General features: G+C 40.3%; 1 protein-coding gene across 1 annotated transcript in view; it reads right to left on the bottom strand.

Moving 5' to 3' along the window:
- tspan4a (tetraspanin 4a) overlaps window positions 1-7,172 on the bottom strand; it is a 146,555-nt gene extending 139,383 nt beyond the window's left edge. The window contains exon 1 of the mRNA XM_061761448.1: window positions 7,039-7,172. The gene's annotated coding sequence lies outside the window, so the exon portion shown is untranslated. The remainder of the gene's footprint in view (window positions 1-7,038) is intronic.
- Between the last annotated feature and the right edge of the window lie 7,287 nt (window positions 7,173-14,459).

Here is a 14,459-nt window from a genome sequence, read left to right as displayed (position 1 = left end):
ACATTATCAACAATTATTTAGAAGCTCAAATAATTACAAGATGGAGACTAGAATAATAACTTATCTTGTAAGGGGTAATCGTATGCAAGGTTATGAAAGAAATAAAGTAGCCTGCATTGATAAGCAGCAAACATACTGCAGCTCATCCTGATGAATAATTCATAATGAAGGTAGCTGTTTATTATGTATCACACAATAACTATTATTCTAAGATGGATTGTCTTGTTTTGACATTACACATTTTTTTTGCAGTAGGGGTCAGAAAGTCAACAAAAATAAAAAAGTGAATTTCATGAGTAAGACCAACAACTGGGGAGGCAGTTAAAGGAGAAAAAATATTTAGTTTTTGATGCAATTCTGTCAGAAATGTTGGTAGCTATAAGTGGCGCTATAAGCAAGACACTTCATGTTTCCTTGCAAAAGATATGCCATTAAACAAGCAGTAAGCGTCAGTAAAGTACTCCTCCTGACTTCCAACCTTTTTGTCTCCATGGCAACAAATTTGCAGACTGCGTCGAGAAATAAGTGCCTTGTTAACTTCTCAGTGATGATCCGTCACATCAGACAATTGTATTGAATGGTGTGAGGTGTGAATGCTAATCACACCTCAAACCACAATTTAACAAGCATTTTGTTTGTCCTCAATCATGTGTATGTGGCTGCATTACAGTATTAAAAACAAGAAATACATTTTGTTCTTTTTTTTTTAAAGCACCAAGCAAATTTGCAAGTTTTTATTCCCAAATGATGTATGCTATTTGCATTACTTACAGGTAAGGAATGCGAAAACCTGCGTCAGCATTAGGCTGACTGTGGTCAGTATAATGTATCTTGGTGACTAATGTGCATCACATTGATAGCTTTTGAAACATTTCCATTTTCATGTTTGCCGTTTTAGTGCAGAGAGAATACAACTCGCGCAGGAAATACTTATGAAAATGCAAATGATTTCATTCTCGGTTGTGTGATTTTTGTCTTAAAGTAAATTGTCCAATATTGTGTAATTAAAAATCATTCCAGTGCATGTTTGTTTCTGAGTGTAGGGTCTTATTTCCAAGAATCTAAGTTAATAACTTTGTTGAGTAAATGAATTACTTAGTAGAGCATACTTTATATTCTGTTTGTCTAAACATTTAGATTGCTCACAAAATTGAACTGAATTTGTTAGTGCCATAGTTCTCTTTGGACTCCATTACATAAAATAGAGCTTCATCTGCACGAGAATGTATCAATAAGTGAGAGGCAGGGGCCAAAATAAAACAATCCAGAATTAATCCAATTGAAGGAGCTCAGAGAAACTAAAGATTAAACAATAAAATCAAGATGTGATTAGTCACCATGCAGACATCTAAGGTTTTAAACACAATAGTGGGTTTGAAAACAGCTGAGACAAAATGGGTCATCTTTAAAAATGTATCTGTTAAATTAATATAATATATGGAATTTGAGAATGAACATGCTCAATCTTACGTGTGACAAAACATTGGGGAGCTTCTAACTTTCACTGATTTTAACCCTTTTGAAGCTACTGTATCAAGAAGACATTTCAGGGAACAGGGCAAATTATCTAATTTCACGAATACATGAAACATAAAAGTATGTTCACAAGATGCTTGGACTCATGTATATGAAGCATTGCAAACCAATCAGAACAAATGGTATGTTCTTCTTGTATTGTGTGGGATGCAAGCATGTTTATTTACACTCAGCCAAGCAAAATTAAAGGTTATGTAAAGATTAGACGCTTCTTGCACCCCCCCCCCCCCTCCAAAAGAACTAAAAATAACAAGCTATCCTAAATCACTGCTGTTATTTTTACCACATGCAGAGAAAACACTCTAAACAAATATCTAAATGGAACGTATTATCAATGGCCTCATTTAAAGAAGCCATTTTGATGGCTCCAATTATATGAATATATATTTGGATGTAGAGTAGCAAACATCAAGCAATGAAGACAATCTTAAACTGGGTGTGAGACTGGGAGTCAGAGGTCTTGAGAGAATGTGGTTACAGCCTGGTCTTTTCATTCTAGGCCTAGATCTCATCAAGGACAAAAAACTTACCAAAGGCCGAGCTTTACATCCTGAAACGACTGGTCAAACAATACAATAAAACCAACAATATCCACGAACATCAAATTTAAGCTTTTATGTGTCCTTGCTTATTTGTGAGAGCAGCTCAGGAAATCAACAGTTTGTTTGTACACGTTTGTGTTTTTTGTAACATCATGATACATGTTGTAACACTTGGAATTTGTGTGTGGAAACAGTCTGCCTGGTCTGGATAATGACTAACGACTGAAATATATTTGTTGTGGTAAAGCGCGGTCTAAAATAGGTTGGACAACCATTTTGTGGGATGTAGTTGAAAATAATAAAACCATTTTCAAATGAAATTTGGTGTTTTGCATATATTGCAAGGGAAAAAGATTCCATGTGTATCGTATGCTGCTATTAGGTAACCTATATCAGTGATTTTAAAGTAGGCTCAATTTTGTGCTGTGGTTTGGCTTTAGGGTTCTTTGATGTATCTAATACGAGTTATATGATTCACATTTTTTTCATACAACATAATATTTCACTCATAAAAATTGTATCCTTTTGTCATGATAGGAACTATCCCATCACATGAAATCAAACCCTTTTCAATGTTGTGCTCATGCTAAACCTACAGTGATAAAAGAAAAGACAACAAAACCCCTTGCATATGTTACGTAAATCCAAAACGACACATTTTGTACCATTTCTCAGCTCTTTCTTTCCTAGCTTTGACTGCAGAAGGGTGGGCATAAACTATACTGCAACAAGCGTATAGCTTAGCAGTAAAAAGAAACTGAGGGCAAAACAAATAATTGAGGGTAATGTGATAAGGTGTATTTAGGGTGAATCAGAGTGTGCACATCACAAATAGATCTTTGAGCGGCATTATACTTCTGTGGGCCCAGTTTTAGCCATCTACAGTAGAACCACTGTTCGGGGCACATGCAGAGTGGCGCCACACCCAGAGAAGCCCACAAGTGAGCCACAGAAGTCCACTTGGACAAACAACACCAACTAGCTGTGACTCTTAAAGAAAACACGCAACCACTGAATCAAATTTTCCACTGTGTCCTTGTAAATACCATGAGGCCTTACGGAATGTTATCCCCTGAAAACATATGTAAACAATGTATTGCTGTAAGCAGCATTGGTCTCGACTACAGTGTGCAGACTGATTGTAAACAAGAATGGGTTAATATTGCCAACTGTCCTGAGCCATCAGTTCATCACTTCAGCCACACGGGATTTTAGGAACTACTGAAGCAGACAGGAAAACTACTGTCTCCATGCACAACCTGAAAAGAGTCAAGCCGGTTTGTCAGGGAGCTAGAGATGTTATGAGTGGTCATTAGGTCATAATATGAAGAGTATGAGCTGAGTATCTCGCGCAGGCAACAAAGCAGTTGTCATTTGGTTCATGCTGACAGCGAAATGTTCTGCCATGTGTCCAAAACAGAAACAAATTATCATAAATGTCAACCAGCGCAACCAAAATAATGCCTTGTTGATGATATGCAAGTCTAAGAGGAAGTTCTCACATAGCATCCAGGGCGCTGGACAGAAATGACGGCTCTTATGAAACAGTGCAGTGTGTATATGTCCATATTCAACCCCAATTCCAATGAAGTTGGGATGTTGTGTTAAACATAAATAAAAACAGAATTTGCAAATCATGTTCAACCTATATTTAATTGAATACACTACAAATACAAGATATTTAATGTTCAAACTGATAAACTTTATTGTTTTTAGCAAATAATCATTAACTTCGAATTTTATGGCAGCAACACGTTCCAAAAAAGCTGGGACAACAAAAAAAGACTGAGAAAGTTGAGGAATGCTCATCTAACACCTGTTTGGAACATCCCACAGGTGAACAGGCTAATTGGGAACAGGTGGGTGCCATGACTGGGTATAAAAGGAGCTTCCCTGAATTGCTCAGTCATTCACAAGCAAAGATGGGGCGAGGTTCACCTCTTTGTGAACTAGTGCGTGAGAAAATAGTCGAACAGTTTAAGGACAATGTTCCTCAACATACAATAGCCAGGAATTTAGGGATTTTATCATCTACGGTCCATAATATCATCAAAATGTTCGGAGAATCTGGAGAAATCACTGCATGTAAGCGGCAAGGCTGAAAACCAACATTGAATGCCCGGCACTGCATCAAAAACCGACATCAATGTGTAAAAGGATATCACCACATGGGCTCAGGAACACTTCAGAAAACCAATGTCAGTAAATGCAGTTCGGTGCTACATCCGTAAGTGCAACTTATAACTCTACTATGCAAAGCAAAAGCCATTTATCAACAACAACCAGAAACGCCGCCGACTTGTCTGAGCCCAAGCTCATCTAAGATGGACTGATGCAAAGTGGAAAAGTGTCTGGTGCTCAGACGAGTTCACATTTCTACTTGTTTTTGGAAATTGGGGACGTCTTGTCCTCCGTGCCAAAGAGGAAAATAACCATCCGGACTGTTATGGACGCAAAGTTCAAAAGCCAGCATCTGTGATGGTATGGGCCTGTGTTAGTGCCAATGGCATGGGTAACTTACACATCTGTGAAAGCAATGCTGAAAGGTACCTGCAGGTTTTGGAGAAACATATGCTGCCATCCAAGCAACATCTTTTTCATGGACGCCCCTGCTTATTTCAGCAAGACAATGCCAAACCACATTCTGCATGTTTTACAACAGCGTGGCTTTGTAGTAAAAGAGTGCAGGTACTAGACTGGCCTGCCTCCAGTCCAGACCTGTCTCCCATTGAAAATGTGTGGCCCATTATGAAGTGTAAAATACAACAACAGAGACACCGGACTGTTGAACAGCTGAAGCTGTACATCAAGCAAGAATGGGAAAGAATTTCACCTACAAAGCTTCAACAATTAGTGTCCTCAGTTCCCAAACGTTTATTGAATGTTGTTAAAAGAAAAGGTGATGTAAGACAGTGGTAAACATGACCCTGTCCCAGCTTTTGTTGCAATGATTATTTACCAAAAACAATAAAGTTTATCAGTTTGAACATTAAATATCTTGTCTTTCTAGTGTATTCAATTAAATATAGGTTGAACATGATTTGCAAATCATTGTATTCTGTTTTTATTTATGTTTAACACAACGTCCCAACTTCATTGGAATTGGGGTTGTAATACTATCAGCTGGTAATGTCCATGTTGCAGAGATGTTTTCAAGTATACTGAACCACAAATAAGAATTGCAGTATACTTATCATCCTCTTTTAGCAATTCTTTTGAAATCAACCATTTTTGGGGGCTTATGCAAATGAGCGACGGCTCAACCCACCCTCACGAGTATGGCTTTGCATTACCATCACGACCAGCCAGAGCTGTTTGACGCCCCAAATCAGAATTGTACTTTTGAAGAAAAAAGCATGTGTGAAGTTCACCTGAGCCCACATAAACACAGTAAAAGCATTCATTGTAATTTAACTAAAAGAGGCAGCACTTCATCATCAACCACCGAATTCCCAATTCATGTGTAGATCTGTGCATGCAGCGGGCCTGTCGCCATACACACAGGTTTAATTGTGTAATTTCCTACTTGATGGGTGTGCAGGCACTCCAGAGACCCAAATGATGTTGTACACACGCAATTTAAAAAAAAAGTCTGTTTCTCTTATTAAGTCCCCTTTAAGTCGTCCTGCCTAACTATCCATCCATTTTTTGAGCCGCTTCTCCTCACTAGGGTCGCGGGCGTGCTGGAGCCTATCCCAGCTGTCATCGGGCAGGAGGCAGGGTACACCCTGAACTGGTTGCCAGCCAATCACAGGGCACATGGAAACAAACAACCATTCCCACTCACAGTCATGCCTACGGGCAATTTAGAGTCTCCAATTAATGCATGTTTTTGGGATGTGGGTGGAAACCGGAGTGCCCGGAGAAAACCCACACAGGCACGGGGAGAACATGCAAACTCCACACAGGCGGGGCCGGGCATTGAACCCGGGGTCCTCAGAACTGTGAGGCTGACGCTCTAACCAGTCGGCTACCGTGCCGCCCTGCCTAACTAAACAAACAAACAAAATAAATAAATAAAATACAAAGTTTCTCCATCTACATTTGATCACATTAGCTACAGCAAGCACATAGCTCAAAGCTTTCACTTTGAGGTTTGACGCCGAAAGCCAAGTAATTCAGTTGATCTGTTTATGGCTTCATATGAAGTATTAGAAATACATTATAAACAAAGATGTGTGAAAATCTAAATATAACCTCTTTGGCTTAATAAGGTAAAGCTCATATCCTTAGAACTTACTTCCTGCCTTCACTGTATTAGTGATCAATATTATTAATGCACCATATGTAAAATTGTACACCATATTTTGGGCACATGTGGAACCTCCAAAAAACAGCCAACATAAGGACCACATTGTCAGTCAGTGAATTCCACTGAAAGACAACTTTAAGAAGTCCTATGGCCCACAAAGTTGCTATAAGCCCTCCAACAAAGAGAAACTGAGGGGAGGGAGGGAACCAGGAATGGTTGGTATTTGGAAATTATGTTCTTATCCACAAGTTTATTTCTGGCTTACATCGCGGTCTAGGGAGACATGCTTTGCCCTATCAGATCTCTCAATGTCCACCATCATAACATGTTTATGAAAGGAGATTTGAAAATGTGGCCGGTAAGTAAGCAGTGAAGCAGTGTACTTGGTATTTGCTTTTAAAATGCATAGCAACTATGAACATTAAATTTAAGGTCGAGCAAGTGCAAGATTCATCAAGAAATTCAACCGAAGATAAATGGTGAAAGGGTACAGATGCTCATCCTAATTATACAAATTACGCCCACCAATGCTTCCATTCGTCAGTGTTAAAACTCTCAAACAAGTTCTCTGGCACCATGCAGTGCGTTAACATGGTAAACTTGACCAAAAGAGAAGTAATATAAACATTGCAGCCTGAATTAGAAGAATCCATGTTTTCAATTAAATATTACTGATTTTGAAAAGTGACAAATACGAAAATGACTTACCCTTACTTATGGCTCACTCACTCTATGCCGGCTGCTCTTTCTCTTCCCTGCAGTGTGGCAAAACTTCCCAAGCTTTTTCCTCTCCAAAGAGTCTCTCTCTCCCTTCTGCCACATGGGGGCACATGTGACTGACATTCGAGCTGTAAAAACAAATGCTGACATCTAGTGGCAGCAAAAACAGTAGGACCTTAAATCGCTCGAAAATGTGTCCTTTGTTAAGACAGACACTGTTGAAATGTATACACTGAAACTGACTCAAACTGTGGAATAAAGAGAGGGACTGTGCATATGAGTGTGGGATATATTTGCGTGTGTCTTTGGGGTGGGGGTATTCATCACGTTTACACAGTCAGCTCTTGTGGGCCTCCTGCAGTTTGGGGACAAAAAGAAAAATCAGGTTCTCATAAGGGGAGTCATTTTAAATTAATCAAGCAACTGTTCTGAACATTCCTATGAAGTTTGGGCTCCGCCATTCCCACAGGAGGCAACTTGGTGTGTCAGTGTAATGAATCCTGACCCACTCACAGATAGTGTAAAGAATGACAGTTATTACTCATATTGGGTAATTAATGCATGTTAAAAAAAATTTTTAAAAAAAAAGGTATGTGCAAGCCAGGATAAGAGAATTGCAAACTTGCGATTGCCTGGCACGGGGAGGCTCATTTAACAGGCAAGGAAGGTCACATCTTTAAATAAATTGAAGTCCTCACAGAGGTACATGAAAATGGTCAAAGCTGTGTAGGTGACATGCAGGTATGACCGGGAGGCAGGAAAGTTCATTATTCCAACACAAACCGACAAACTCAGACATGCCCGGGTTAAAGCAGGCAAACTATCAAAGCCCCTGTAAAGTACAAATAAATATGGCTTATGAATTTGACACCACAGAGAAGAGTGTTATTAACAACTGTGTGAAACTTGACTGATTGATTTTTTTTGTCTTTTATGTAAAAAAAAGGCTTTAAAATTGTGAAAAAAAAACATTCGCACTGCTCTCAAATGCTGTGGGTGTGTCTCTCTGTCAAGTCAGACTTGTCCCTCCCCCCCTCCTTGCTACGAGGCGGTCTAAAGCGGCCATGCAAGTGGACTATTGCGCAAGGGAAGATGCATTTTCGGGGGTTTAGGCATAACTCGATAGCTAACTGTCAGAATTGCACTGGATGGCTGCTGATGAGAACAAAGGCGCTCGAGTTTTCATACAGTGGAAGATGGCCGACTCATTCTGGGGCCAAGGTGCCGCTGGGACCCGTTTTAGCCACGCCCTCCAAAAAAATCAGGAAAACTGAAAAGGTGAAAAAGTTTGCTACAACATACTTCTCAGTCTTTGCATGTTTTCAGAAGAAGAAGAAGAAGAAGAATCATCTTTTATTGTCATGAACATGCATGCATGCATGCACACAAAATTAGTATCTGTCTATCTGTCTGTCAGTCTTATACTGCTCCCAGGTGGCCAAGGTGGGCACACCAGAAGGAGCAGCAAAATGGCTTTTCAATTGATGCAGTGTGAAAAAAACCCTAATTCTTTTTCATTCTATTTAATGGTGTCAATAATCCTCACTAGGGTCGCGGGCTGCTAGCCTACCCCAGCTATCTTCGGGCGGGAGCCGGGATACACCCTGAACCGGTTGCCGGCCAATCGCAGGCAGACACACTGACAACATACGATACTCACCATACATTACAGTAACCCTTTGAATTTATATTCAGTTGAGGTCATTGGGTTCGATGGACAGTATTATGTAATACAGGGTATTTATTAAGCACGATGGGAGGTTTTTTAATCACAATCTTGTGTGGACAGTATTTTCTTGCATTGTTTGGGGATTTGGCTGGTTTTTAAGACTCAAAACCAGTTACAGCTGTGGACAGAGGCATCATATTTTTAATTGCTTGTCCAGTTTGGGGTTATTCTAAGGTCATCTTAAACTCACAAACACAATATATTGGCAATAGGAATGCCTGGAGGGAATCATTACATCTAGCAGAAATATCCACTTGGATTGGGGATTTACAGATTACATTTTGGTGATCAGAGTTGAAGGTTACCTTCAGGCTCACAAAACATGTTTTTGGCCATATAGTAGGACTAATAATTTCAGATTACTATTGCAAATATGATGAAGTGATGACCTTTTATATCTTTTGTTTTGATTGATAGATCAAGACCTGGAACGCAATGGTGAACCCTGAACTTTTGAATCATTTTAGGAACATAATCATCTCAGAGATTGGATTCCCATGAAGAAAAACAAACAAACAAAAAAAAACCATCTTGATTATAGATTATAAAGACCCATTGTTTTTGTTTTACCAATGGAGAATACCTGAACCATGAATTAGAATTAGTAATACTTTCAGATTTTTTTAACCAACCTGATTTCATGTGAGTCTGTTTGCACTATATTTTTCTTGTACCTACTTATTTATTTCTCTTGGGACTCGTATACTGGAAATTGTACTACTTTATCTACTACTTTATCAAATTAACAATTGTGTTGCATTTCCCCAATGTGTAATAAATGAAACACATTTCTTATGTCTGAAAGGTCAATGGACACTGTGACATAGTAATGTGGTGCTAAAATACTTATTTGCTCTCATATCCATCGATCCAACCATTAATGTTGTACACCACTAATCCTGTTCATGGTGAATTATACCGCACTGATCCACCTCAATCACAGAGCTGACACAGAGTCTTTGTTAACATTTTTTTTGGACTGTGTACTGAAAGGAAGCCAGATATCGAACCCATGCAAGCGCTGGAAGAACATGGAAAACAGAAAGGTCCTGTACCAAGATTCAAACCCAAACCTTTTTATATGCTACTATTCAGCTAAATATGCAGACTCTTTAGCAATGCGCCAACAATAAGCCATCTATTGTACTTTTGTTAGTACAGTTCATCCTAGAGTCAATTTGAGTTTAGTGCAGTGAACCACTGTACGACCAATTGCCTAATTGAGACGTAAACATGCGCATTTAGTCATGGAGTTCACTGCAACATTATGCAACTCAAGCTTTCAGGTTGTAATATGGCTTTTTAAATACAAAAACATGATGAAAGGCAAATGTTATGCATATCAAAAGTAGTGATTGCTCGAACTGGATTATTCAAATTTTATTGAAATGATGATGGGAGGAATATATTGAGAACATAGGTCTCAGTACAGCTCTAAATATAATCACGCAAACAAAATTGCATAATCATGTGGGTGTGTAGGGAATTTTCCATTAGAAAGGTACTCAAACCAAGGATTTTTTTGTATTAAATCATTTTCAAATGGCCTCAACCCAAGGAGAGATTAAAAGCTCCCAACGGAGAGAAGCAAACTATGACAACAGCAGCCGTTTTTTTTTCACAATGGCCTGGCCCAGTAAATATAGTTGGGGCTCGTGGAACAGTATCAACAGTTATGAGATCATTGTTTGTCCAGCTCCACGAAGAATTAGAGGCTCAAAGAATTTGGGAAAATAATTAGCATGTAATTGGCACGTTTGACGAATACACTCTTTCATCCAGATATACAAAATGGCATTAATTCAAACCTGCTTTGTAGTTTACAGAGCAATTTAAATGTTGAAAATCTTGCCAACAGGAGGCTGCAGTCTCCACAACCGACAAATTGCTGGCCTAACAAATTGGAACACCAATTAGAAAATCAAAAGAAACAATCCAGCCAATCACCAATTTTATTTTTCATATATTTTTTATAATTTTTATATATCAAAGCATTTATGTATCCATTTTTCGGTTGCATATATCCGTCCGTTTTATATTCCGCTCATCCTGTTCAGGCACGCAGGGAGCTGAAGCTTATTGCCGGTTTTGGGTGACTACACCCTGGACTGGTTGCCAGTCAATCACAGGGCACATATTGAAACAGACAAGCATCCAAACTGACATTCCTTTCAACAATTTAGTTTTCAATTAAATAATGTCCATGTGGATGACTGGTTAGCACATCTGCCTCACAGTTCTGAGGACCGGGGTTCAAATCCCGGCCCCGCCTGTGTGGAGTTTGAATGTTCTCCCCGTGCCTGCGTGGGTTTTCTTCGGGTACTCCGGTTTCCTCCCACATCCCAAAAACATGCATGGTAGGTTGATTGAAGGCTCTAAATTGCCCGTAGGTGTGAATGTGAGTGCGAATGATTGTTTGTTTCTATGTGCCCTGCGATTGGCTGGCGACCAGTTCAGGGTGTACCCCGCCTCTCGGCCGAAGATAGCTGGGATAGGCTCCAGCACGCCCCCAACCCCAGTGAGGGTAAGCGGAACGGAAGATGAATGAATGAATGAATGTCCATGTGTCTGGAATGTGGGAGAAAGCCGGAGTACCTGAGAAAATCCATGCAAGCACAGTGGCAAATGCAAACTCCACAACAGGTAAGGTTGCCACTAAGGTTCAAAGCGCGAACCTTGGAACTGTGAGGCAGATGTGCCAACCGCTGACATATTGTAATATTTCTTTAAATAAAAAAGAAAATCGAACATCTGAAGTTATTTTAATCATGCATTTAAAGGAAACAATGTGACAGTTTAACTGAAGGACCTATAACATCCAGTCACTCACAACCTAGGGAAATCTCGTCCAGGATCTCCTCCTTGTCCGTAGGCTTGACTTTTTCTGCATAACAGAAACGTGGCAACTTCCAAAGGACTGTGTAGCCCTCAATGATGACCCCGCTGGGGTTTGTTTACATTTTTAAGGCTCGCGACTCTGGTCTTGGGGGAGTGGAAAGTCTTGCTGCTCTCAACTCGCAACTTCAGGTCCAACTCACTCCCCTTTTCAGACCACATGTTAATAACCTTTTCGACTAACCTAACCTTTTCCCAAATCAACATCCCCCGGGCCAAATCTTTTCACCAACTCAAGAAAATTAGCCAGGCAGAGTATGCATGTTCTCCCTGTGCCTGCATGGGTTTTCTTGAGGCACTCCGGTTGCCTCCCACATTCCAAAAACATGCATGGTAGGTGGCTTGAAGACTCTAAATTGTCCATAGGCGTGAATGTGAGTGTGAATGGTTGTTTGTCTATAGGTGCGATTGGCTGGTGACCAGTTCAGGGTGTATCCCGCCTCTTGCCCAGAGTCAGCTGGGATAGGGCGCAGCATGTCCGTGACCCTAGTCAGGATAAGCGGTACAGAAAATGGTAGGATAGAAGAACATTACCCGAGACACTCGCCACTCTTATCAACAGCCTCTTCAACATGGACTCTCCACCCGCGATTGTTCATGGTCTGTGTTTTGGTTTGGATTGTTTCATGTTTTCTGTATCCCATGTTGTTCATGTCTTTTCCTGTGCTCATTTAGTTATTGTGTCCTCCTGTTCTTATCAACCCTCTACCTTGTGGCGACCAATCAGCTACCTCCAGACACTCGTGTTTCGTCCAGGTGTTCCTCATTGTCTCTTCAATTTGTTTCTATTTCGTTCCCTGGTTTCTTTCAGTGCTTGTCGGTTCATTGTCATATGTCGTAGGTCAAGTGTTAGCAACAAAAAGAAACAGTGAGAGTTAGGGGGAAAGAAGAAGGAATAGGGAGAAAGAAGAAGCAGAGGAGCGCGAGGGGCAGATGGCCAGCTGTCCTCCCCACACTCTCTCTCTCTAAAGCCGAAACTCCCCCAAAAAAAACTGTTTAAAAGGTCCTTCAGTCAGATTGAATAAATTTCAACAATCAGGACATTCCCGTCAGCTACCCAGCAAGCTGTTGTAGCCATTTGGGAATGTCCTTGGATAAGACAAACAATGGCTAGACATCTTAGAGAAGTTACACCAGAGTTATGGAACAATAAAAGGATACATTGTAAAGGAAAGGAACTAAAGCTTATAAATGTCAATATAAGTAATTTTGCCAACTCATTACTCACTAGACTCACTTCATTTTTCAAATGCTTTTGATCATGTAAAGCACATTGATTTACCTTGTGAATGAAATGTGCTATATAAATCAATTTACTTTGCTTTTGTTTTCCTTTGCTACAATACCAATCAACAGCATCTCCTCAACAAATTTTTTCCAGTAAAAAACAGATCTGTAGCTTTCACCACCGCTGCACCCTGGTTCCCTCCTGCACTGCGACAATTAAAATCCAAAGGTCGTCAACTCGAACGCCTCCATAAGAAAACCAAGGACTCATTATACACAAGGACATGTAGTCTTCATCTTAACCACTATCAAGACTGTTTTACCCAAGTCAAATCTACCCGAATCTATAAAAACGAAATCCAAGGCAATATTCTTCCTGCTTGGCAATATTTCATGCCCACCGGACCCCATTCGCTCCCACTTGTACTCATCTGCTTTCTGTAATTCCCTTATGTTATTTTTCGATGCAAAAATAAAACGGATCCACCAGTACGTCCTCCTTCCTTCTGCCTTAGTCCATCCTCACTGGCTCCCCTATCCAAACGGACCACTCACTTTCAAGTTTTACTCCGCCTTCTGCCAAGGACCTCGCTCCAAGCCCTCCACTTGCAAACTTGACCCCATCTCTCCTGTCCCTGACCTCATAACTAACATCATCCAGTCATCTCTCTCTACTAGTATTGTTCCCACAGCTTTTTGCGATCTCGGTGGCGTTAAAATGTGTACATGTGCAGAAACTATCTAGTAACATCGTGAAATATTTTGTCATTTTTTAAGTAAACACATCGTAGCAGCATTGCAGCTCCTGTCAGAATAAAGTAAGTAGTATGTTATTCTTCGATTTGCTGTGATTCAAATACAAATATTCTGACTTGGCGTTTGTTTTTAGCCCATGTGGACAAAGCCAAGTACTACACTATAAAGTAGCAGTATTTAATAGTCACTGTCAAGCGGAATCCTCGCACTTGAATGATTTTGTGAAAAATAACTGAACGATTCAGTGAACAAATCTTTTGAACGAATCTTTTTAAAGCACGGATTCGAATGATTCAGTACACTCAAAAGAATTGCCGTGCCCATCACTAAACGTATTGCACTGCGTAGGTCGAGCGCTCAGAGCCCAGTTGGGTAAAGGGCGGAAGGACTGGGTGGAGCAAACCATTTTTGAGGTAACAGGGGTGAGGGGAGCTGTATTTTTGTTGTTAAAATATTATGTTACAAGTAGACCTACTGTGGTTTGACATTTTTCTAGCTTGCCTAAAAATAAAATGCATCCATCCATTTTCTTTACCGCTTATCCTCACGAGGGTCGCGGGCTGCTGGAGCCTATCCCATTATTTTCGGGCGGGAGGAGGGGAACAACCTGAACCAGTCACCAGCCAATCGCAGGGCACATAGAAACAAACAATCATTCGTACTCACATTCACACCTACGGGCAATTTAGAGTCTTCAATCAACCTACCACGCATATTTTTGGGAGTGCCCGGAGAAAACCCACGCAGGCACGGGGAGAACATGCAAACTCCCCAGAACTGTGAGGCAGATGTCCTAATCAGT

The sequence above is a fragment of the Phyllopteryx taeniolatus genome, chromosome 2, assembly GCF_024500385.1.
Source record: "Phyllopteryx taeniolatus isolate TA_2022b chromosome 2, UOR_Ptae_1.2, whole genome shotgun sequence".
Taxonomy (NCBI): domain Eukaryota; kingdom Metazoa; phylum Chordata; class Actinopteri; order Syngnathiformes; family Syngnathidae; genus Phyllopteryx; species Phyllopteryx taeniolatus.
This window is presented reverse-complemented; position numbering and strand designations above follow the sequence as displayed.